The 23,069-nt window shown below is 47.4% G+C and overlaps 1 protein-coding gene and 1 pseudogene across 8 annotated transcripts in view; one reads left to right on the forward strand and one right to left on the reverse strand.

Annotated features, from left to right (window-relative positions):
* Window positions 1-23,069, reverse strand: part of LOC119972445 (RNA-binding Raly-like protein) — a 1,269,223-nt gene that overhangs the window by 1,003,471 nt on the left and 242,683 nt on the right. The gene's annotated exons all lie outside the window — the stretch shown is intronic.
* LOC119972130 overlaps window positions 17,742-23,069 on the forward strand; it is a 170,242-nt pseudogene continuing 164,914 nt past the window's right edge.

Here is a 23,069-nt window from a genome sequence, read left to right on the forward strand (position 1 = left end):
GCTGGAGGGAGTGTAGTTGGTTGAATGATTGGTGCTGTTAAACAATAATCCATGTGCAACTGTCGACCAAAGCGCACATTGATGCTGGAAAGTCCCATGGTGCAAGTGAACTGATTTTCCAGATCTCTGCCGATGACCTTGTGCGCAGGACTGATTTTTTTTTAATTTGCAGTAAATAGCTCTTAAATCACATCTCTGGCATGGCTCAAACAAATAGGGCTTTTCAGGCTGTGGCAACATGGATTCTGGCCTGTTTGAAAGCTGGAACCATTATTTAACTTCACATCCATTGTAAGCCAATGCTCCATCACCTTGTTTGAATGAAATCTTTGGGAAAACGTTCTCAGTGGGTAAACAGATAAGAATGTGAGTTGAATGTAGACCAGATTTAATATTGGACCTCAAACTGATAATCGTGAGAACACTACAGTTAGTCCCATGGTCCCTGGACAAGAGAGGAGCAAGAGTAGGAAGCCAATTTATTTCTTCTTGATGAACCTGCAATTTTTCCCACCAGAAAATATGCATGAGGAGCTCAGGTGCTGACAAGGTTTTGTTTGGCTGTGCTGCTCACATGACTGAATGTTCTGCTAACATTTTGGACACAGGTTTAGAAAATAGCATTTCATGGCTCTCAAGTATTTCCTTAGAACAGTACAGCACAGAACAGGCCCTTCGTCCCTCGATGTTGTGCCGAGCAATGCTCACCCCACTTAACCCACGTAACCCGTATACCCGTAACCCAACAATCCCCCCATTAACCTTACACTACGGGCAATTTAGCATGGCCAATCCACCTAACCCGCACATCTTTGGACTGTGGGAGGAAACCGGAGCACTTGTTAAAGGGAAGAAGCCCTTCACAAAAATGTGTGATGGGAGTCGTCGAGGTAGGCGATGGGATGGGAGGGGAGGGGGGAGCGGTGGAATAAACCTGTTTAAATTAATATTTTTTTGGACACAATCGTACTACTGAACATCACCATTGGTGGAATGGGAAGATCCACTGGCAGGAACGGCCAGAAGATCCCACCCTTTGTTCTTCCTTTCACAAAGCTTCATTTCCATTTTGTAGTTTAGAATTATTTTGTTTTCTCTCCAAATATCTTTGTAGTAATGGCTTAGGATAAAAATATCTTTCACATTGATTATATCCTCCTGGAAACCTTCCTATTTCTAGTCATTTCCAAGATTGTAAGTGTGATTTTTCCTCCCCCTTACTTTGCAGCAGCACTATCTGGAAATGGTGTGAGCTGAGTATGTATGAACAGTGTAAAATATTACTGGGATGTACAACACCATGGGAACAACTGCATTAGTTAACACATTTTAGAAATTCCTTTTACCTTTTAACACACAAAGCATTCCGTCTCTTGGTATAAATGTGCCTACTGCCTTTTGTGAAGATAATAACAGATGGCACTTTATATCAGATTCTTTCGAGATATTTGGTTGGCTGCTTTTCTGGTGCTTCCAATTGCTGATTAGTATCTGTTTAGTAAATTGAAGTGGTTATTGGTTGATTTCAGTTGCTGCTACTTGGTAATTTAACATTTTCCTACTTGAAAGTAGATCTTACCCAATCAGTATAATTTGAGAAATGGTAGTTTGTGATTGTTCTTCTATATTCAAACCAATCATGTTTTTGTGACCTGCAGCACAATTTTGAGGAGACATCTTAAAGGAAGGCAATCTGTGATTTGTGAATTGTAAAATTGGGCATTTGAAAATCGCTTATTGTCACGAGTAGGCTTCAATGAAGTTACTGTGAAAAGCCCCTAGTCGCCACATTCTGGCGCCTGTCCGGGGAGGCTGGTACGGGAATCGAACCGTGCTGCTGGCCTGCTTGGTCTGCTTTAAAAGCCAGCGATTTAGCTTGGTGAGCTAAACCAGCCCCTGAGGCATTACATCAGCGTGCTGCACCACATATTAGACAATCTATCCTTATTCATCCAGGGGATGGGAGTGCTACTGGCTAGGCCACCATTCATTGGCCATATGTCCTCAAAGTGGTGGAAGAGTCTCCGTCTTGAACCTCTGCAGTACACATGGTGCAGGTACACAGTGCTGTTACAGATGGCATTCCAGGATTTTGACCCAGCGACAGTGAAGGAATGATAATATATTTTGGGGTCAGGCTACTGTGCGTAATTTTCTCCTCTGAGACGAAATCCCATGTGGGAGCAAAGAGGGGAGTGTTTCCTGCTGCGGAATCCGATGGGAAACCATGCCATATCTTCTGGCCCTGTCCTTATTAATTAAGCATTCGATGATTTCACGCCATGTTCTGTGTCGGGACAGGCTTGATTGTGTGTGTCCCACCATCACCTCTGAATAGTATTGAAAATGCGGGCAACATCATTGACTCACCGTTGAAGAAGATGAACAATGTGAAAAAGAAGATGGATCTTTAGGAACATGCTGAGGTGGAAGATAGACCTCCTTGGTGATACTGAATTTGGAAGAGCCGCCTCATAGATGCTCCCCCACCCACTGATGTGTTGTTCCAGGGTTCAGGGTCGCTGGGGCGCTCTATCCCGAACTCCAGAGGCAGTCCTGGACATACTCCAGGTAATGCCAGACTTCTGCATGCCACGCTATTCCAGATGGGTTCTGGACCAGCATGTTTCAATGCTAGCATCCCAGCGAATTGGGCGTGGGAATTGGGGGGAGGGGGGGGGGGGGTGGATTCTGGCTGGGCCTTCATCTGCATCTCATTAGTGTGATGCTGGTCAGTTTCAGTTGGCCACCAGTGGGTTTCTCAGTCTGCCACTGCAGGCAACAATGGAACATCTTGTGGAGAATTCAAGCCAGGATAAAACAGATTTTTGGGCCTCCTGCCAGATACACCCCCCATCCCCGTTCACATTGATTTCTCTGGTGAGGGCATAGTGTGTACCTTGGAAAAGAACTTGCAGATGCTGCTGTCATCCCGTGTAGCTGTGCCCTTGTCCTTCAAGCTGGTAGAACTTTGGGAAGGTGTGGTTGAAGGTGGCTTGGTAAGTTCCTGCAGTGCATCTTGCAAATGGTACACAGAGCTGCCACTGTTTGTCAGTGGTGGAGAGAGTGAATGTTTGCGGGAGAAATACTAATTAAGCAGACTGCTTTGTGATGGATGGTATCGAGCTTCTTGAGTGTTGTGTGAGCTGCACTCATACAGGCAAACAGAGATTATTCCATCACACTTCTGACTTGTGCCTCATACACGGTGGGCAGACTTTGGGGAGTCAGGAGGTGAGTTAGTCTCAGCACATGTCCCAGCTTCTGACCTGCTCTTGTCAGCACAGTATTTATATGGCTAGTCCAGTTCAATTTCTGCTCAATGGAAACCCTCAGGATGTTGATGGTGAGGGGTTCAGCGATGGAAATGTCATTGAATGTCAAGGGGCAATGATTGCATTCTTTCTTTTTGGAGATTGTCATTGTCTGGAAAGTGTGTGGTGTGAATATTAGTTTCTACTTATCAGTCCAACCTGAATGTTGTCAGGTCTTGCTGAATTTGCACATGAATGGTTTCAGTATCTGAATGGTGATGGAACACTGCAATTATCAGTGAACGTACACACTTTTGATCTTAACGAAGGAAGGTCATTGATGAAGCAACTGAAGATGGTTGGACTTGGCCATTACCCTGAAGAACTCCTGCAGCAATGTCCCATGACTGAGATGATCAAAACCATAACCTTCTTCCTTTGTGCTAGGTAGGAGTCCAACCAATGGATAATATTCTCCTGATTCACATTGATACCAGTTTGCTCCTTGATATTACACTTGATCAAATTCAAATCTGGCCTTAATGTCAAGGGCAGTCACTCTCACCTCACCTCTGGAATTCAGCTCTTTTGTCCACGTTTGCACTAAGGTTTTAATGAGGTCAGGAGCTGAGCCACCCTGGCAGAACCCAAACTAAGCGCCCATATAATAATAGTTCACCATTCTCAAGAAGCACATAAGCTCGGATGTGTTTCTGTGGGTCTCGCCTCCTTTGTTGCTCTAACCTAGTCTTCCATGGGGTGCAACCCATGTGCATCTACCCCGGTAAGCCACTTCATTGGCCTAAAAAGTACATTCCTCCTTTTTGAAACTAACTGCAGATTCATCATTCAACTCAAGCTGCTGATAACCATGGCTCATGTCTAACCTCATATAAGATTGACCTCTGGTCAGCTTTGCATACAAATATTCTCTCTTTGGAATGAGGTACTTGTCCAGCTTGGCAGGCTGAATCACTGTCAATTTGTAGCCCCAAAGATGCAACTAGTCTAGTCTGGTTTTATCACAGGGACTATGCGGGCTGCCCATTCTGCAAACTGGACTGGCTGGATGATTCACAGTTCCCTTTCTAACGTTTTAAATTCTGTCTCCACCTTTTCTCAGTAAGGAGTCTTTCAACACCAGGTTAAAGTCAAACAGGTTTTCTTCGAATCACTAGTTTTTAGAGCACTGCTCCTCCCTCAGGATTAAGGAAGAAGCAATGCTCCAAAAACTAGTGATTTGAAGCAAACCTGTTGGACTTTAACCTGGTGTTGTAAGACTCCTTACTATGCTCACCCCAGTCCAATGCCGGCTTCTCCACATCATGTCCACCTTTTCCAGCAAGGCATGTGGCACGGGTCTGGCCCTGAAAACCGTCTCTGGGTCTATATGGAAATTCACCTGCAGGTCCTTAATTTTCCCCAGCTTATCACAAAATACATCTTCGTACTTCCTTATTATTTAAAAAAAATTTGTCCAATTTAATTACATGTCTTTAAGCCAGTTGCGGCCCAGTACACCTGGTCCCCAGCCTGATACAGCTATTAGTGGGAGTTGGGCAGATTGCTGCTGATAATCCTACTGGTACGGTGGTTGTACGCATGATCTTGATGGCCTCTCCTGCAGAAGGTCGCCAATTTTGCCGATGTATTCCTTAAACGCAAGCCCAAAGTATATTCGCTCCATGTATGTTCCCCTATTATGGTAGCGGACGCTCCTGTGTCTACTTCCATAGAATCATAGAATCCCTGTACTGTAGAAAGAGGCCATTTGGCCCATTGTATCTGCACTTGCCCTTGGAAAGACTTGGGGCGCAATTCTCCGCACTCACGACGGTGCAGAGAATAGCGGGGTTCGTAAAATTTTACGGCCACGCTAGTCTGACGCCCTCCCGCTATTCTCCCCCCCCCCACGCCCGACTCCCGATACGAATCGCTGCCGCCGTTTTTTTACGGCGAGCAGCGATTCACAGCTGGCCGATGGGCCGAGTTCCAAGCCCTTTACGGCTGTTTTTACGAACGGCAAACACACCTGGTCTGGCCGTTCGTAAAAACGGCCGTAAAGTGCCGATTTTTAAAACCATGGCACCGATTGGCACGGCAGTACCACGGCCGTGCCAAGGGTGCCATGGGCCCGCGATCGGTGCCCACCGATCGCGGGCAGCGGGTCTGATACCCGCACACTCTTTGTCCTTCCGCCGCCCCGCTGTATCACTTCGCGGGGCGGCTGAGGGGCATCCCGGCCCGCGCATGCGCGGGTTTCACGCAAATGCGCGATGACGTCATCCGCGCATGCGCGGGTTGGAGTCTTCCAATCCGCGCATGCGCGGCTGACGTCATGTGACGCGTCAGCCGGTGCAAACTCTGGCAAACGGGCTTAACGAAATTCGTTAAGCCCGCGATGCCGGAGTTTATGGCGGCGGCATGCTAGCCCCGACCGGAGACCAGAATCGGTTCCCGGTCGGGGAGGGGGAGGCTGGCGTCAAACCCGCCCGGATTTGACGCCAGCCTTACGATTTCTCCCTCTCTGGGAGAATCGCGCCCTTAGTACTTAAACCCACACCTCCACCCTCTCACCATAACCCATTAACCCTCCAGACAATTTAGCATGGCCAATCCACCTGACCTGCACATTTTTGGTCTGAGAGGGGAAACCGGAGCACCTAGACGAAACCCACCAGACACGGGGAGAAAGTGCAAACTTCACACAGGTAGTCACCCGAGTCCGGAATTGAACCTGGGTCCCTGAAGCTGGAAGGCAGCAGCACTAACCGTTGTGCCACCGTACCGCCCCATCTCTATAGGTTCATCATTAACCAAAAGCACCTTTGTGCTGGGGGCTATCTAACCTGCTTTCTTGTTGTTCAGTGAATGGACACTCAAATCATTTGTCGGGAAATCTTCTGCACTGTGTACTTGCAATGCGCTACTGCCAGGGGGCCTAGGTGTCGGGGAGTGCAAGGTTTCCGCCCTGTCCCAGACCACCCAGGGGGTTCCAAAGGCACCAAAACCTTTCCCCATCCCCCCGAGACACCATCACAAGCCGAGTGGCTCATTTAAATATAATTGTCTGGATGATGCCCAGTGAGGGCAATGTGCCCTGCAGTTTCCACTCAGTTGCATAATTTTCCTCAGCACAATTCACTCAAATTGGCCAAAAAAACACAAAAGAATGCAGAACTGCAAGCAAATAGAAATTTATAATTTTTTGCACTAGATTCAAAAAAATAATCACATAAGAAACCCACCCCCCCCACCCCCACCCCCAGATCAGATTAATCACAGTTTTCACTCATTGCGACAGTCTTGGACTCTCGAGGAGGCTTGCAAAATTAAACCAGTTCTTTTGGGTGCAAGGACCATACTAGACACATTTAAAAACATAAAATATGGTTATATGTGGGAGACAGTCCCGACATTGTTTAAAAGTGCTTATTTCTTGTGATCAACGCATTTTCAGTTGTATTCTAAAAGATGCTCAAATGGCTCACAGCAAAAAGGTTTAAGCAGAAACTAGAAAAAACCCTTCAGAATTAGCACATTTTTGGGCACGATTTTTGCCCAGATTATTCAAAGCACCTAAAGTGGAAATCAAGCCCGCAATTTACAAAATATACCTATTTTCTGATCTGTTGACATTAGGAAGAGTAAATATGATTGATGTTTAAAAACTTGGTATAGTAAATGTACAACTAATCAAATGACAATAATTCATGCACTCCCAAACTCTTGGATACTCTTCTTGAATATGTACATTACGGAAAAAATCAATTACGTTCTTTAAAATAGATTTACTTCTGAAATGTAAGAAATTGGTCAAGCCCCTCTCCAACTATTGCCAATGCAGAATTTCACTTCAATGTTTTACTGAATTAATCTATCTCCAGATGGTTAAATCAGAATTTTAAAAAATTTACTAGATCGATTGGAATACATAACATTTGTTAAGTGATTTTAAGAAATTCACTGGATAGTCACTGAACCATTACTAATTAGCCTGTGCAATTAATTACATGCAAATGATCTGCTCGTTTCTCTCATTAGGTACAAGCACTTTCTAATTATAAAGGAATTTAAATGTAACAGCCATGTATTAATTCCATGAGACAGCAAATATGTGACAAATCCCTGTTTCATAATATTCTCTAGCAACACCAGTAAATAATTAGGATCAAAATTAAGTCACTGTCCACAAATTCTTTTTAACAACGGCATGGGATGACTGCCCTCCTAATTCACAGTAATTAAACTACAAATCATTACAAATTTACAAATAAAGCCCACAGCATTCTATTGGGCACGAACAACATCTGAACACTTGATGCATTTAAAGAAATAGATTGAGGCCACGAGTAAAATAAGAAACAAAATAGGAGACAAAAACCGAAAATGCTGGATAAACTCAACAGGTCTGGCAGCATCTGTGGGGACAGAAACAAGAGTTGACATTTCGAATCTATATGATTCAGTTCTGTAGAAGAATCTAATTGGACTCAAAACATTGGCTCACACGGTTTCTCTTGCTGGACTCAATTTAATGGAAAAAGTTCAAAGTGTCATATAGGGCGCAACTTACTAGATGTTTCCCAATGGCCGAACTGCCGAGACCGCGGGCCATATTTAATGGGACTTAGTACCGAAAATGATGCCCCACGGGCTTCACGCTGATACTGGCTGTCCCACCAGCTGATTCACCAGACTCATGCCCGGCAGCTCCCTGCTAACAAGGAGGAGCTGCTTTTAAATGCTCCCAGACGCTGGTGGAATTGCCAAGGCACTCTGGAGCATGTCCTTAACACTGAGGACGTCGACACCATGGGGCAGATAACGGGGAGCCGCCAGGACTGACAGAGCTGGATATCGCAAAGGCCTCTGGAGCATATTCCAGCTGCCCCTCCATTCCATCGGGCACCGTCCAGGAGGAGGGAGCGCTGTACGGCACCCGGTGCCTGCCACAAGGGAGATGACAACAGTCTCCACCTTACCCAAATTCCAACTCCCCTTCCTCACCCCTCTCCTGACACTGGCACGTCTCAAGGTCAACGGGCAGAACAGAGAGGCATGGTTATACCAGTGACACCGAGTCGGCCGGGTCCCTCTGGCTCCAGGCCCTTCAGAGGACATCCGCCAAGGGCATCAAAGGCTGATGGACAAAGCCTCACCTTATGGGAAGCGGGCAAGGATGAGGGCTCTCCTGGTCCTCTCGTCATGCCAGACCCTCGTCCAGGTCCACCTCAACCTTAGGGGCCTCACGGTAGCATGGTGGTTAGCATCAATGCTTCACAGCTCCAGGGTCCCAGGTTCGATTCCCGGCTGGGTCACTGTCTGTGTGGAGTCTGCACGTCCTCCCCGTGTGTGCGTGGGTTTCCTCCGGGTGCTCCGGTTTCCTCCCACAGTCCAAAGATGTGCGGGTTAGGTGGATTGGCCATGCTAAATTGCCCGTAGTGTAAGGTTAATGGGGGGATTGTTGGGTTACGGGTATACAGGTTACGTGGGTTTAAGTAGGGTGATCATTGTTCGGCACAACATCGAGGGCCGAAGGGCCTGTTCTGTGCTGTACTGTTCTATGTTCTATGTTCTAACCTCCTCAGACAAGGCTGCATGTCCCTCCTCCTCCTCCAGCATGTTGCCTGCTGCTGTGCCAAGTTATGGAGGGCATAACAGACCAGCACAAAGCGGGAGACACTCTAGGGGGTGTACTGCAGTGCACCACCAGAAAGATTAAGACACGGTACTGCATTTTGAGCAGTCCGATGTACCGCTCAATGACAGCACCGGCAGAGCCGTCGGGGAACTCACCGGCAGAGCCGCCGGGGAACTCTCCGGCAGAGCCGCCGGGGAACTCTCCGGCAGAGCCGCCGGGGAACTCTCCGCCAGAGCCGCCGGGAACTCACCGGCAGAGCCGCCGGGGAACTCCCTAAGAAACCTGCCACAGATGGACTTTGAAATGTTTCCGTTGAATCGCGCCCTCAATGTGTTATCTGACATGAATTAATGAAGTGACACCTAACCTCTATTTAACTCCAAAGTCTGGGGGGTGGGAGAGGCAACACAAGTAAATGTTCAAGGTTTGTTAGAAACGACACTAAAATATAAAGAAAGTGACACATTGTACATCATGAAAAATCAAGCACACCCTCTCGAGCAGGAAAGTCTGCACAGCTCTAAAGCTGCTTCTAAAAGTTAATGAGCTGAGCACAAAAACTCCAGAAAATGAATACAGAGGAAATTCCCCACACAATTTTGCATGCTTGAGTAAGCTGAAGGCTCTGCATAACATTAGCTCAAAACAGATGCTAAGCCCCTTTGTCTATTCACGCGATGTAAAGTCCCAGACTCACTTCTGAAAAGAGTCAGGAATGAGATTGAGGCGATGCTGCAACAAGGGGTCATTTTCAACTGTCACTAAACCAACCAGCCAGTGATCTGGTACGTCCTCATGGCTTCATTTGTTGATGTAACACACCTCAGCAAGGCAGCTGAAAGAGAAATACTGGCAATGTTGGCCAAACTTGCCAAGAGCACCATTTTCATCACACTTGACACCAATAGCATGTTTTGGCAGCTGCCAAGAATTGAAACTCTTAAATATTTTCCTTCCACCCGTTGTATGGTACTGTTTTAACCATCTATTATTCAGCATCACGTCGGCCCGTGAAATATTCCAAAGGATTATGTCCAATATAGTGCAGGATATTGATGGCATTATCTGCCACATGGATGAAATCTTGATTTGTGGGTCCACGAAACAGGAACACGACAAAACGGGTCATGAAAGTCCTACTCGCACTTTAAGCTCAAAAAGACGTTTTCTCGGCCCATGTTAAAGTTCTCAGGGCATATTATCCAACTAACTGGGATTACTGTGCCCCAGGAATTTCCTCCACCTCGAAATGCAACAGTGCTCTGAACATTTATGAGCCCAAATTCTTTCCTCCGTTAGATCAGCTAAATGAACCCCTCAAATATCTTTTATGACCGGACCAGATATGGTGCTGGACAGAGCATCAACAGCGATTGTTCAAACTGAAATGGTGCTAACATTCTCAAAGGTCCTGGCCCTCTCCCACCTGGCCCTCTACCACCTTGAATTTCCCATGATTGTGGCAGCTAATGCATCTGCAAAGTCCTTAGGGGCAGTGCTACTCCAGATTTAAAGAAACGGTGAAAGAACAGTTTGCTACGTCCAGGTCATTAACCGATATTCAACAGCGCTATGCTGTTATTAAAAGAAAAGCCCTTGCAGCAACTTGGTCACATAAACAGGGGCTGTTTAGCACAGGGCTAATTCGCTGGCTTTGAAAGCAGACCAAGCAGGCCAGCAGCACGGTTCGATTCCCGTAACAGCCTCCCCGGACAGGCGCCGGAATGTGGCGACTAGGGGCTTTTCACAGTAACTTCATTTGAAGCCTACTCGTGACAATAAGTGATTTTCATTTCATTTCATTCATTTCACATAAGAAATTCTCTGATTAGGTAATAAGCCTGCACTTTAAGATTGAGGCCGTATGATATTACGTAACTTTATTAAACATAAGGAACTTGCAAAGGTGTCACGTAGGATTCATGGATTCTAACTTTGACTCATGCTGCCTGATGCTATTACAGAATACAGACGAATGAATTTCACACCACAGCCAATACCCTGTCCAGGATTCCCACCATTTACCAAGTGCATAAGCCAAAACCTTTGTGGCGGAAGTGGACTACTTGCCCCCAATAGACCAGATTTGAGCTAATATCATACGGCCCCAAAAAAAAGATAACGCTTGCATTCATATTTGCATGTACTGTCTGGACGGATGGCCACAGTACACCCCAAGCAGCCCCGTCCTCACACAATATTTCAAACAGCGGCAGCACTTCAGCATGAGAGATGATCTCCTGACGTACAAGACAAAAGTGTTGCTATCACATACTCGTAACCTCCAGAAGATTGACCTCCAGGTGATCTACCAAGAACATCCTGAGTTTACCAAGTGTCAAATCAGCATACAGCAGCCTGCATAATGCCCTGGGGCTTCACATGAAATGGAACAGCTGGTGTCCAGCTGTGCCACCTGTTAAATTCACAGACAGAAGCAGAAGAGCCACTTCTACCCTCCTCATTCCCACCAAGCACTTGGGAACACCTTGGCATGGATTTGTTTAACTATAAAGGGAACACTTTTCTTCCCATTGTCGAATAAAATTCCGGCTAGGCAGACGTGCAAAGCTGCGTGGCCCCAGCTCGGAAGTCGTCATTGCCACCTTGAAGAAAATATTCTCGACACATGGCATTCTGGATGTGGGCACCTCTAATAATGGACTACAGTTCACCAAAGAGTATTTTCAATCCACTGCAAAGTCAAATGGTTTGGGGATGCCGTGAGCACCCAAATACCCCAGGCTAATGGAGAGGCTGAGCGGGGAATATGCACCATCACAGATCTCTTGAAGAATGATGATGACTTGAAACTCACTCTGCTTAGTTATCACTCCACACCATTACATAATAGGTTTTCCCCATGAAAACTCTTCATGGATTGCAGAATTAAGATTCAACTTCCATTCTGCCTCGCATCTTTCTATTGAATGACATTGGAGAAGACCATGATCGAGCATAGAACAAAGAAAATTACAGCACAGGAACAGGCCCTTCGGCCCTCCCAGCCTGCGCCGATCCAGATCCTTTATCTAAACCTGTCGCCTATTTTCCAAGGATCTACTTCCCTCTGTTCCCCGCCCATTCATATATCTGTCTAGATGCATCTTAAATGACGCTATCGTGCCCGCCTCTACCACCTCCGCTGGCAAAGCGTTCCAGGCACCCACCACCCTCTGCGTAAAAACATTTCCACACACATCTCCGTTAAATTTCAACCCTCTCACCTTGAAATCGTGACCCCCTTGTAATTGACACCTCCACTCTTGGAAAAAGCTTGTTGCTATCCACCCTGTCCATAACTCTCATAATTTTGTAGACCTCAATCAGGTCTCCCCTCAACCTCCATCTTTCCAATGAAAACAATCCTAATCTACTCAACCTTTCTTCATAGATAGCACCCTCCATACCAGGCACCATCCTGGTGAACCTCCTCTGCACCCTCTCTAAAGCATCCACATCCTTCTGGTAATATGGCGACCAGAACTGCATGCAGTATTCCAAATGTGGCCTAACCAAAGTCCTATACAAATGTAACATGACCCGCCGACTCTTGTACTCAATACCCTGTCCAATGAAGGCAAGCATGCTGTATGCCTTCTTGACCACTCTATCAACCTGTGTTGCCACCTTCAGTGTGCAATGGACCTGAACACCCAGATCTCTCTGTACATCAATTTTCCCCAGGACTCTTCCATTGACCGTATAGTCCGCTCTTGAATTGGATCTTCCAAAATGCATCACCTCGCATTTGCCTGAATTGAACTCCATCTGCCATTTCTCTGCCCAACTCGCCAATCTATCTATATTTTGCTGTATTCTCTGACAGTCCCCCTCGCTATCTACTGCTCTACCAATCTTAGTATCATCTGCAAAGTTGCTGATCAGACCACCTATACCATCGTCCAGATCATTTATGTATATCACAATCAACAGTGGGCCGAGCACGGATCCCTGTGGAACACCACTAGTCACCTTTCTCCATTTTGAGACACTCCCTTCCACCACTACTCTCTGTCTCCTGTTGCCCAGCCAGTTCTTTATCCATCTAGCTAGTACACCCTGAACCCCATGCAACTTCACTTTTTCCATCAACCTGCCATGGGCAACTTTATCAAACACCTTACTGAAATCCATGTATATGACATCTACAGCCCTTCCCTCATCAATTAACTTTGTCACTTCCTCAAAGAATTCTATTGGGTTTGTAAGACATGACCTTCCCTGCACAAAACCATGCTGCCTGTCACTGATAAGTCTATTTTCTTCCAAATGTGAATAGATCCTATCCCTCAGTACCTTCTTCAATAGTTTGCCTACCACTGATGTCAAGCTCACGGGTCTTTAATTCCCTGGATTATCCCTGCGACCCTTCTTAAACAAAGGGACAACATTAGCAATTCCCAAGTCCTCCGGGACCTCACCCGTGCTCAAGGATGCTGCAAAGATATCTGTTAAGGCCCCAGCTATTTCGTTCCTCGCTTCCCTCAGGAACCTGGGAGAGATCCCATCCGGACCTGGGGACTTGTCCACCTTAATGCCTTTTAGAATACCCAAACCTTCCCCCTTCCTTATGATGACTTGACCTAGAGTATTTAAACATCCATCCCTAACCTTAACATCAATCATGTCCCTCTCATTGGCGAATACTGATGCAAAGTCCTCATTAAGAATCTCACCCATTTCCTCTGACTTTATGCATAAATTCCCTCTTTTGTCTTTGAGTGGGCCAATCCTTTCTCTAGTTACCCTCTTTCTCCTTATATACGAATAAAGGCTTTGGGATTTTCCTTAACCCTGTTAGCCAAAGATATTTCATGACCCCTTTTTGCCCTCTTTATTTCGCGTTTGAGATTTGTCCTACTTTCCCGATATTCCTCCGTTTCATCAGTTTTGAGTCGCCTCGATCTTATGTATGCTTCCTTTTTCATCTTAGCTAGTCTCACAAATCCACCCGTCATCCATGGTTCCCTGATCTTGCCATTTCTATCCCACATTTTCACAGGGACATGTCTGTCCTGCAATCTAATCAACCATCTTTAAAAGACTCCCACATTTCAAATGTGGATTTATCCTTAAACAGCTGCTCCCAATCCACATTCCCTAGCTCCTGCCGAATTTTGTTATACTTGGCCTTTCCCAATTTAGCACTCTTCCTTTAGGACCACTCTCATCTTTGTCCATGAGTATTCTAAAACTTACGGAATTGTGATCACTATTCCCAAAGTAATCACTGACTGAAACTTCAACCACCTGGCCGGGATCATTCCCCAATACCAGGTCCAGTATGGCCCCTTCCCAAGTTGGACTATTTACATACTGCTCTAAAAAACTCTCCTGGATGCTCCTTACAAATTCTGATCCATCTACGCCTCCAACACTACATGAGTCCCATTCAATGTTGGGGAAGTTAAAATCTCCCATCACGACCACCCTATTGCTCCTACATTTTTCTATAATCTGTCTACATATTTGTGCCTCTACTTCATGTTTGCTTTTGGGAGGCCTGTAATAAAGTCCCAACAATGTTATTGCACCATTCCTATTTCTTAGCTCTATCCGTATTGCCTCAGTGCTCGAATCCTCCATCGTGCCCTCCTTAATCACAGCTGTGATATCATCTCTGACCAGTAATGCAACTCCTCCACCCCTTTTATCTCCCTCTCTATCCCTCCTGAAGCATCTATACCCTGGGATATTTAGTTGCCAATCTTGCCCTTCCTTCAACCAAGTCTCAGTAATACCAATAACATCATATTTGCAGGTACTAATCCAAGCCCTAAGTTCATCTGCCTTACCTGCTACACTTCTCGCATTAAAACAAATGCACCTCAGAGTTCAAGACCTTCCGATGCTGGGAAGAGAAGGAATGGATCAAAGACCAGAGCCACGCAGATGCAATAATTGAAAAATAGCTGATAACCAAGATCGTACCTGGTCAGGACACAGGAATTATTCATTGGAACAGATCTACCCTACCCTTGAGGGACAGAAAATGATAAACAGCACGAACAGAGCTCCCTGAACCAAAATGGAGCATCATTGCAGCAGAAAGTAAAGAAAACAGGCCCTCCTAAATTGACCTCAGAGCAACAGGATTCTCATCTATCCAGAAGGAGCTCCGTATTTGTCTCGGGAGACTGGTGAAACCACCAAAAAGACTTTCCCTTTAAGGAATGAGACTTTGGGGAGAAGTGTAGGGGAAGGTATGTCAAATATTATGCTGCAAAGGCTCAGGAGGAGATGTAAATGGTCAACAATATTGGCATGATTGAACCTTAATTGGTTGTTAATGTAATTCTTTGAAAAAGGGAGCATCAATGCTCACTTTGTCAAGCTTTGACAGAGTCATCTAGACTCAAAATGTTAGCTCCCTTCTCTATCCCCAGATGAAGTCAGACCTGCTGAGATTGTCCAATATTTTCTGTTTTTGTTTCAGATTCCAGCATCTGCATTAATTTGCTTGTATACACAAATGAGTAATGTGGTACATGAATTTCAGTGCCGGTGTCATGCCAACAATATAGACTGTGCATCCCAACAACTGATGCATTGTATCAAAGAGCACGTGTCCTTGGTTATTAACAATAGGCAGTGTACTGCGCATACTCAACCAGTCTGTGCTTGCAAAACTCAGAATATAGAAGGTGGTATTCTCCGACCCACCTGCTGCTTCTCGGCCGTGCACCGTTCGCTGGTGGTGGGATTCTATCTTCCCACCAACTGTCAATGGGACCACCCCACATCGCTGCGAAACCCGCTGGCTGGGGGTGCGCTGCCAGCGGGAAAACTGAATCGCACTGACTGGGGAATTACGGGCAATGTCTACTGTTAGATGTAATTCCACAATTGGGCAGCATTTACTGAAAAATCCAGAGTGTGCTAAGCATTGAACTAGCAATAAGACTAACAGTCAGGCTTGCAATGTAGCTGACTTACACTTGCTCAAAGCTACATGTATTCATATACAGGCCTGTCCTTTGCACGCAAAAGGAATATGTTAAACATTGAGCCTTCTTTAAATTAAACAAAAACATGGGGGATAATAGGTCCCTGGCTATACCTTAATCAGAGTCAACTTGCCAACCAATCAGCACCCTTTTCTCATGCAGTATAAACTGCTGCTCGAAATTTGGTTTATTGGGTTGGTCATAGAGTGATAACGTCATACTGCACGGAAAAGGCCCTTCGGCCCATCAAGTCTGCACCAGTCAAAATCAACCACCTACTATTCTAGTCCCATTTCCCAGTACTTGGTCCATAGCCTTGTATGCCTTGGACATGGGATCTGATGAGTGCAAGACATAAAGCTTCAACATCGTGTCACTTTGTAAAGTTGTGTTTCTGGTTACCATTGCACATATTGTGAATAGTTATCACTCTAAAACCAATTTAATTGAGAACATTCTTTATATCTCAACAAGATCTCAAACTCCACAAGGACTCCCTCACTTTCTTTTAAACGTGAACCAAGAATTCAGCAACCAATAACTTCTATAAACAAGTTACCCGCAAGGTAAGAAACATATCAACTGTGATCTATTTAACTCTGAGAACAGAAATAAATCATGAGAGACCCTTAATACTGTGAAATATACCTCTACATTATGACAGCTGTCCTAGTTTAGAAGTGGAACTTTATTTAATTCAAGAAAAGGAATATCAAGGGCTGTGAGAAAGTCATGAGGATCATTCGAATTATTTCACAAGTCTGTTTATTGTCACACTCAATGCTGCGTATTTTGTTCCCATTGTTTCTGTGGTCAGGTTACACATTACCGCCCTGCTACTTGGAGAACCTATTTGATGATTTATGTTGCAATTGTATAAGGTGTTAGTGAGGCCACACCTGGAGTATTGTGTTCAGTTTTGGTCTCCTTACTTGAGAAAGGACATACTGGCACTGGAGGTTGTGCAGAGGAGATTCACTAGGTTAATCCCAGAGCTGAAGGGGTTGGATTATGAGGAGAGGTTGAGTAGACTGGGAGTGTACTCGTTGGAATTTAGAAGGATGAGGGGGGATCTTATAGAAACATTTAAAATTATGAAGGGAATAGATAGGATAGATGCGGGCAGGTTGTTTCCACTGGCGGATGAAAGCAGAACTAGGGGACATAGCCTCAAAATAAGGGGAAGTAGATTTAGGACTGAGTTTAGGAGGAACTTCTTCACCCAAAGGGTTGTGAATCTATGGAATTCCTTGCCCAGTGAAGCAGTTGAGGCTCCTTCATTACATGTTTTTAAGGTAAAGATAGATAGTTTTTTGAAGAATAAAGGGATTAAGGGTTATGGTGTTCCGGCCGGAAAGTGGAGCTGAGTCCACAAAAGATCAGCCATGATCTCATTGAATGGCGGAGCAGGCTCGAGGGGCCAGATGGCCTACTCCTGCTCCTAGTTCTTATGTTATGATACTGGATTTTCAGAATGCTCATCAGATGCTTCATTTCCAACCGCAGGATTTGGCTGCATTTCTTTTTTTTCATTTCAGGACATTGAAATGACTCATCCAGTGAGCAAATCCCATTACAGAAAGGGCAGCTGCTATGAACAGTTCAATTTTCAGGCAGTATAATATAATCTAAATTGTAGAAGATTAAAAATTTATTGGTTAATCTTAGTAGGTACATGGAAAGAAATAGCAGCCCTGAAACTGAACATTGACAGACACCGCGCTCAACATGTGTTCTGGATCACGAACAGTCATCACTCGCATTCTGCCAAGCCCCATTAATGGTTTTTCTCTTCAAACGCAACCTAAAAAAAGGAGTCAGTATCTAACTCACCACCTCTGATTGTACTCAACATGTAGAAAAAACCAACAAAATGTTTGATTTTAAGGTAACATGGAGAGCCACGGAAAATATGAGAGATATGAAAATCCATCAATGCTGAAAATATGCAGTGATGTTGGAGTGCGAGAACTAAAAGCATTAATCAGTAGTTAGGAAAAAGGAAGGTGTATCCTTCCTGTGTGATCTTTTGGTACAGTTCAATTGTTCGCCTATCTTTCTCTCTCAATGTGGATTGACTTGCTCTGCCCTTTTCAGCATTTGAAGCAGTTCAGTTTCTTGCCCCCTCATTAACTTCTACATTGAATGATTCCTTGCTTACCTCTAATGAGTATTTTGTTTCATGAAGTACACCAATTACAATGCAGCTTTCTAACTCCAACTCAGCATTGCTCCAAACAAACACAACTGCATCCTCCCAACAGCTTTCCTGCCATTTCCAGTGTTATAAATGTAAATACTATGAGCGCGATTCTCCGATCTCGTTAAGCCATTGCTCAAGTGAAACAAAGCTGGTGAATAGCGGGAGAGGCCAAAAGATAGTCCCGCGCCTTGCACCAGTTTGCAATGCAACCGACCGGCTCCCGGAGGCTAAATCGGAATCTCACCGGAGCCTGGCGAGAAACCAATTATCACCATTTGAGCCATATTTCCATTCAATTAACGAGACTCACCCCATATCAAACATCCTCTTGTCATTCATTGGCCTCCCCAGCAAGTGGTCATGATGGCGCCGATTAGTACTACTTTTTAAAAGCGAGAAACATGTGGACGGTCTTCCTTGGGGAGCCGAGATGAGTAGCCATCATTGCTTAAGGGCAAAAAGCCCGGGAGTGCTGGGCTTGCCACCCCAGTGCTCGACGGGGGGGGGGGGGGGGGGGGGGGGGGGTAGCAGACCCGCTGGTTTTGGGGGGAGGGGGGGGGAAAGAGTGGACGGGGGGGGCACTGGGGGGACAACCAATCGCAGAACCACCACGCAAACCCTTGGAACATGATTACCCGCTCCGGTGGTAAATCTTGTCCCTGTCCATCTGACCCACCGACCACCCATAACCCCCGCTGCCTGCCGAGGCCTCTGGCCGTGTGGCTGCAGGCTATTGCTAATAGTGGCAATCGTGGTTACGTGAGCAGTTCATACATCCTAAGTGGATTCGAGTGGGTGGGCGGGCTATGGAGCATGTGGGAGTCATTGCCCAGCATCCCAACCAAACCGTGATGCCCGGACACTGCATGAACGCTGTGGGAGGCACGCCACACATGCAGCAGCCAACATCCGAACACCCAGGCGATGGGGCACAGTTCCGGGGACATGTCCACGGCCAGAGGGTGGGTGCGTGCCACGGGGAGGGGACCAGTGTCAGGTCCAAATGGTGTTATGAGCGGGTGCCCGGGGGCACCTGGTCAGGGCATTCTGGGTTGGGGGGTGGGGCGGTGGTGGAATCAATGGCGGATATGGAGTCCCGGGTAGGAGCCACAGTTGTTGTCAGTCGAACCCTTTCCCTTGCAGGTATTGAACGCTATCTAGCAGGGATATTGGATGCAGGACTTGCCCTATTGGTGCTGCTAGGCGGCAAGACGCTGGAGACAGCGGCGGCAGCAGCAACGGCTGCAGATGCTCGAGGCAGCGGGCCATGTGCCAGACTCCGCCCCACACCGAGGATTGGCCGCCCATTAGACCAGAGGTGGACCCAGAGGGGGAGTCCCGCGATGGGCGAGGGTGTACAGGCGTCGTTGGTTGCTTCAATAGATGAAGGACAGCGCATGCCACAGGAGGCTCCGCCTCAACAAGGAGACGGTGCGACATCTATGCCATGTCCTCGTGGATTTGGCACCACAGGGGAGGAGGAGGACACCTGCTCTCTGTGGCCATCAAGGTCACCGCAGGCCTGAACATTTATGCCTCAGGATCCTTCCTGGGCTCGAGTTGGGACCTGTGTAATATCTCACAGGCCGCAGCCCACAGGTATATCTGGCAGGCCACGGATGCCATGTCTGCCAGGGCAGTAAACTACATGAACTTTGACATGAACCAAGCCCAGCAGGATGCCCAGGCAGCCGGTTTCTCGGTCATTGCCGGGATGCCCCAGGTCCAGTGGGTAATAGATGCCACAATTGTCGCCCTGCACTCACCGGGCCGTCTGGGGTGCCCTATGTTACAGAAAGGGATTCCATTCCCTCAACATACATCTCATGTGCGACGACCAGATGAAGATAATGCACGTTTACATGCTTCCGGGGGAGCATCCATGACAGCTACATCCTGGGGCACTCGGTCATCCTGGCCTCCTCGAGGACCACCCCAGCATGGGCAGCTGGCCCTTGGGGGATAAGAGGAACCCACTGAGGACCTGGCTCATGACGCCAGCACTGAGGCCGGAGACCGAAGTCGACACATGGTACAATGAGGGCCACGTGGCCACCCGGTCTGTGATTGAGCGGAGCATCAGACACCTCAAATTGGGATTCTGATGCCTTGACTGCTTCGTGGTGGTCTGCTGTGCCCTCCATTAACCTCGCACAGCAGTGGACGATGTGCTGGAGGTTGCTGATGAGGAACATCTGGCTACCTCCAAGGAGGAGGAATTGGATGATGAGGTGGCGTCGGAACAGCAGGGGCTTGAGGACGAGCCCGGAGAGGAACTGGAGGACGAACTGCAGGCTGCAGGACAGGTGGCAGTGACGAGGGTCCGTCAAACCCGGAGAGCCAGGGAGGCCCTCTTACTCGCCCATTTCACTTCGGATGTGGCCTGGTCCATCATCCCCCACTCCCATTTCCCACCCTCCCAGGGTCTGTGTCACATCACTCCAGGGTGCTGGGACTGTGTCGGCACTGTCAGCGGATCACTGTCGAGGGCAGGGGGGATGATGATAACCCACAGAGAGCTGAGTGTCAGTGCCCCTCAATCTATGGCATAGTCTGACCTCTGCCTGTCTGCGGAGTGCTCGCTCACACCCACCACCTGGAGTGATGTTGATATCTCCATCTGAATGTCCCGGCCACACCCTAACGTCTCCATCAGCTCCGGGATGACCTCTTCCTCAGACTCAGCATCAGGCTGGGACCTAGCTGGGTCCTAGGATCCAGCAGTCCTCTTGACCGCTGTCTTGCCTGGGGGTTCCTGCCTCCATTTGATGTATATCAGCAGCTGTGTGGTGCTCACCAGATTGTGCCCCAGAAGCCTGTCCACTAACGGTTCCCACCGAGGTGCGCTGGTGGAGGGTGGGGATGACAGCTGTGACATGACTATTATAGTGGCATCCTTAGAGCTCTCCTCCAAGGTAGTCTCGTGGATGGCTGGAGGGGGTGCTGCTGGGATGGGCTGGCACTGTCAGCTGGAGGACCTGCGAGAGAATGGACTTGTGGTCAGTGGGAGGGATGGATCAGTCAGTAAGGCAATAACAACTTACGTTTGACAGATCCTCCGCGTGGAGTCCAGTGGTTCCTCACCTCTGCAACATCCACCAACTTCCATGTTCATGACCGCCCTGTCCTCAGCCACACCAGTCACCTCTAGAGCAAAGATTGTGAGGATTCTGATGTCCAGCACACCACCGCCAGTCTGGGACCTCTCCCGGCGATTGTGAGATAACGTTTCCTGCGGAGACACAGAGAGGGTATCGTTGGCCACAGTGGTTGGGTGTGATGGAAGGGTTGGGGGCATTGAAGGGAAGGGAATGGAGAGAGGGTTGGGGGTCGCATGGAGTGTTCGGGGGCAGATGCTTCTGTGGGGGAGGAAAGGTCTCGTTGGGGGCGGCGGAGGGCGGGGGGGGGGGGGGGGGGTATGGTCTCTACTCACTCGTGCTGCCTGGTGTAGGTCATTGACCTTTTTCCTGCACTGGAGGACAGTCCTCCTGGTCACACGCCTGCCGCTCACAGCCACCCCGACCTCAACCCAGGCAGCACTGGCTCCTCTATGGCTGACCCTCGGCACCCTCATGGGAACAGGACATCCCTCTTGGACTCCACAGCATCTAGCAGCCTCCCTACGTCACTGAATCTTGCCGGTTTCCTGGGCGCCATTGTTGCGAGCTGGCAGGGATTCGCAGAGATAGAGTTGTTTAACTGCTGCTCGACCTGGGTCAGTGGGGGGCTTTCGAGCGCTGTCCCGGCGAATCAGCTGGTGAGACTTCCTTTGCGCGTGAAGCCACTGAGGCCTCGCTGAGTGGACCAAACAATGTTGTATAGCGTTGCTGGCCTCGCTGTGGCGAGCGGCGAGAAGCCCGTGGCAATTCACATTCTCTACAGCACTTCGGAATCTTTCCGGAGAATCGCACCCCAAGTCATAACAGAATGTACGACATAGACCAAGGGTTCAATTTTGTTCTGTGCAGATAAAGGAGATTTTCTTTGAAGTCCTTTGTTTACACATTGTTTGCAGGCAAGTAGATGGTTTGGACGCTCATTGTCTGATGGAAAAAAAACCGATTAGGTTGTTATGTGCTATTGACGTCACGTGTGTCACAGCAGAATAAAGTTTCATTTGTTCAAAAAGCCCATTTGAGAATTCTGTTCAGACAGAACAAATTCCACCACTTTTAAATTACATTTATTTTTCCAATAAACACTATAACTATATCATCTGACTGGATGACCATAGCAATCTGAATGATTATCACTCCATTCTCCATGCATTTACTCAAAATGTATTCTGAAATAGATTACCACACTCAATATTCTTTCTATTTCTTCAGCAAAGGAAAAATTCAGGACAATCCACAATGAGATTTTCCTGTGAGCTACTCACAGTCTCAAACTACTAAGCAATGCAATAACTTTGTAAAAATAATACATTCCATTATATTTTGCTGCAGTACATGGTTGATTCTGCAACATCTTTTGTCTTTCAGGTAGGACTTCAGAGGCAGTGTCTGCCTCTCCAATGGACACCTTGGGCTGGATTCTATGTTTCAGCGGCTAAGTGCTGGCTGAAATGGAGACTTCCCGTGTGTTTTACGACACCAAAATCGGCGCTGAACCCTCACCGATTCTGGAACCCCCAAGTTGTTGGCAAGCTAGGGACAAATAACGGGCGCGATTCTCCCATGTCTCGCCATATGGGAGAATCACCGTGTGCGCCATTTTTTCCCGCGGTGCTGGTCCGATGCCGTTCCGCAAATCTCCCAGACGGCGAGAACGGCATCATTGAGGTAGGCACCGCGCCTGCTGCAGAATCGCCCAAGGTACCAAGTACGGCGATTCTCCGGGCCCCCCCGCTATTCAGCAGCCCGGATGGGCCGAAGTCCCGACGGCGTGTGCCCAGGTCTGAAACCAGGTGTGTTGTGGAGAGATGCTGTGGCCTCCTGAAGGTGAGGTTTCGGAGCCTGGCTCGCTCTGGAGGGGCCCTGCAATACCACCCCAACAGGGCCTGACGCATAGTTGTG

This window comes from Scyliorhinus canicula, chromosome 10 (assembly GCF_902713615.1).
Source record: "Scyliorhinus canicula chromosome 10, sScyCan1.1, whole genome shotgun sequence".
Taxonomy (NCBI): Eukaryota; Metazoa; Chordata; class Chondrichthyes; order Carcharhiniformes; family Scyliorhinidae; genus Scyliorhinus; species Scyliorhinus canicula.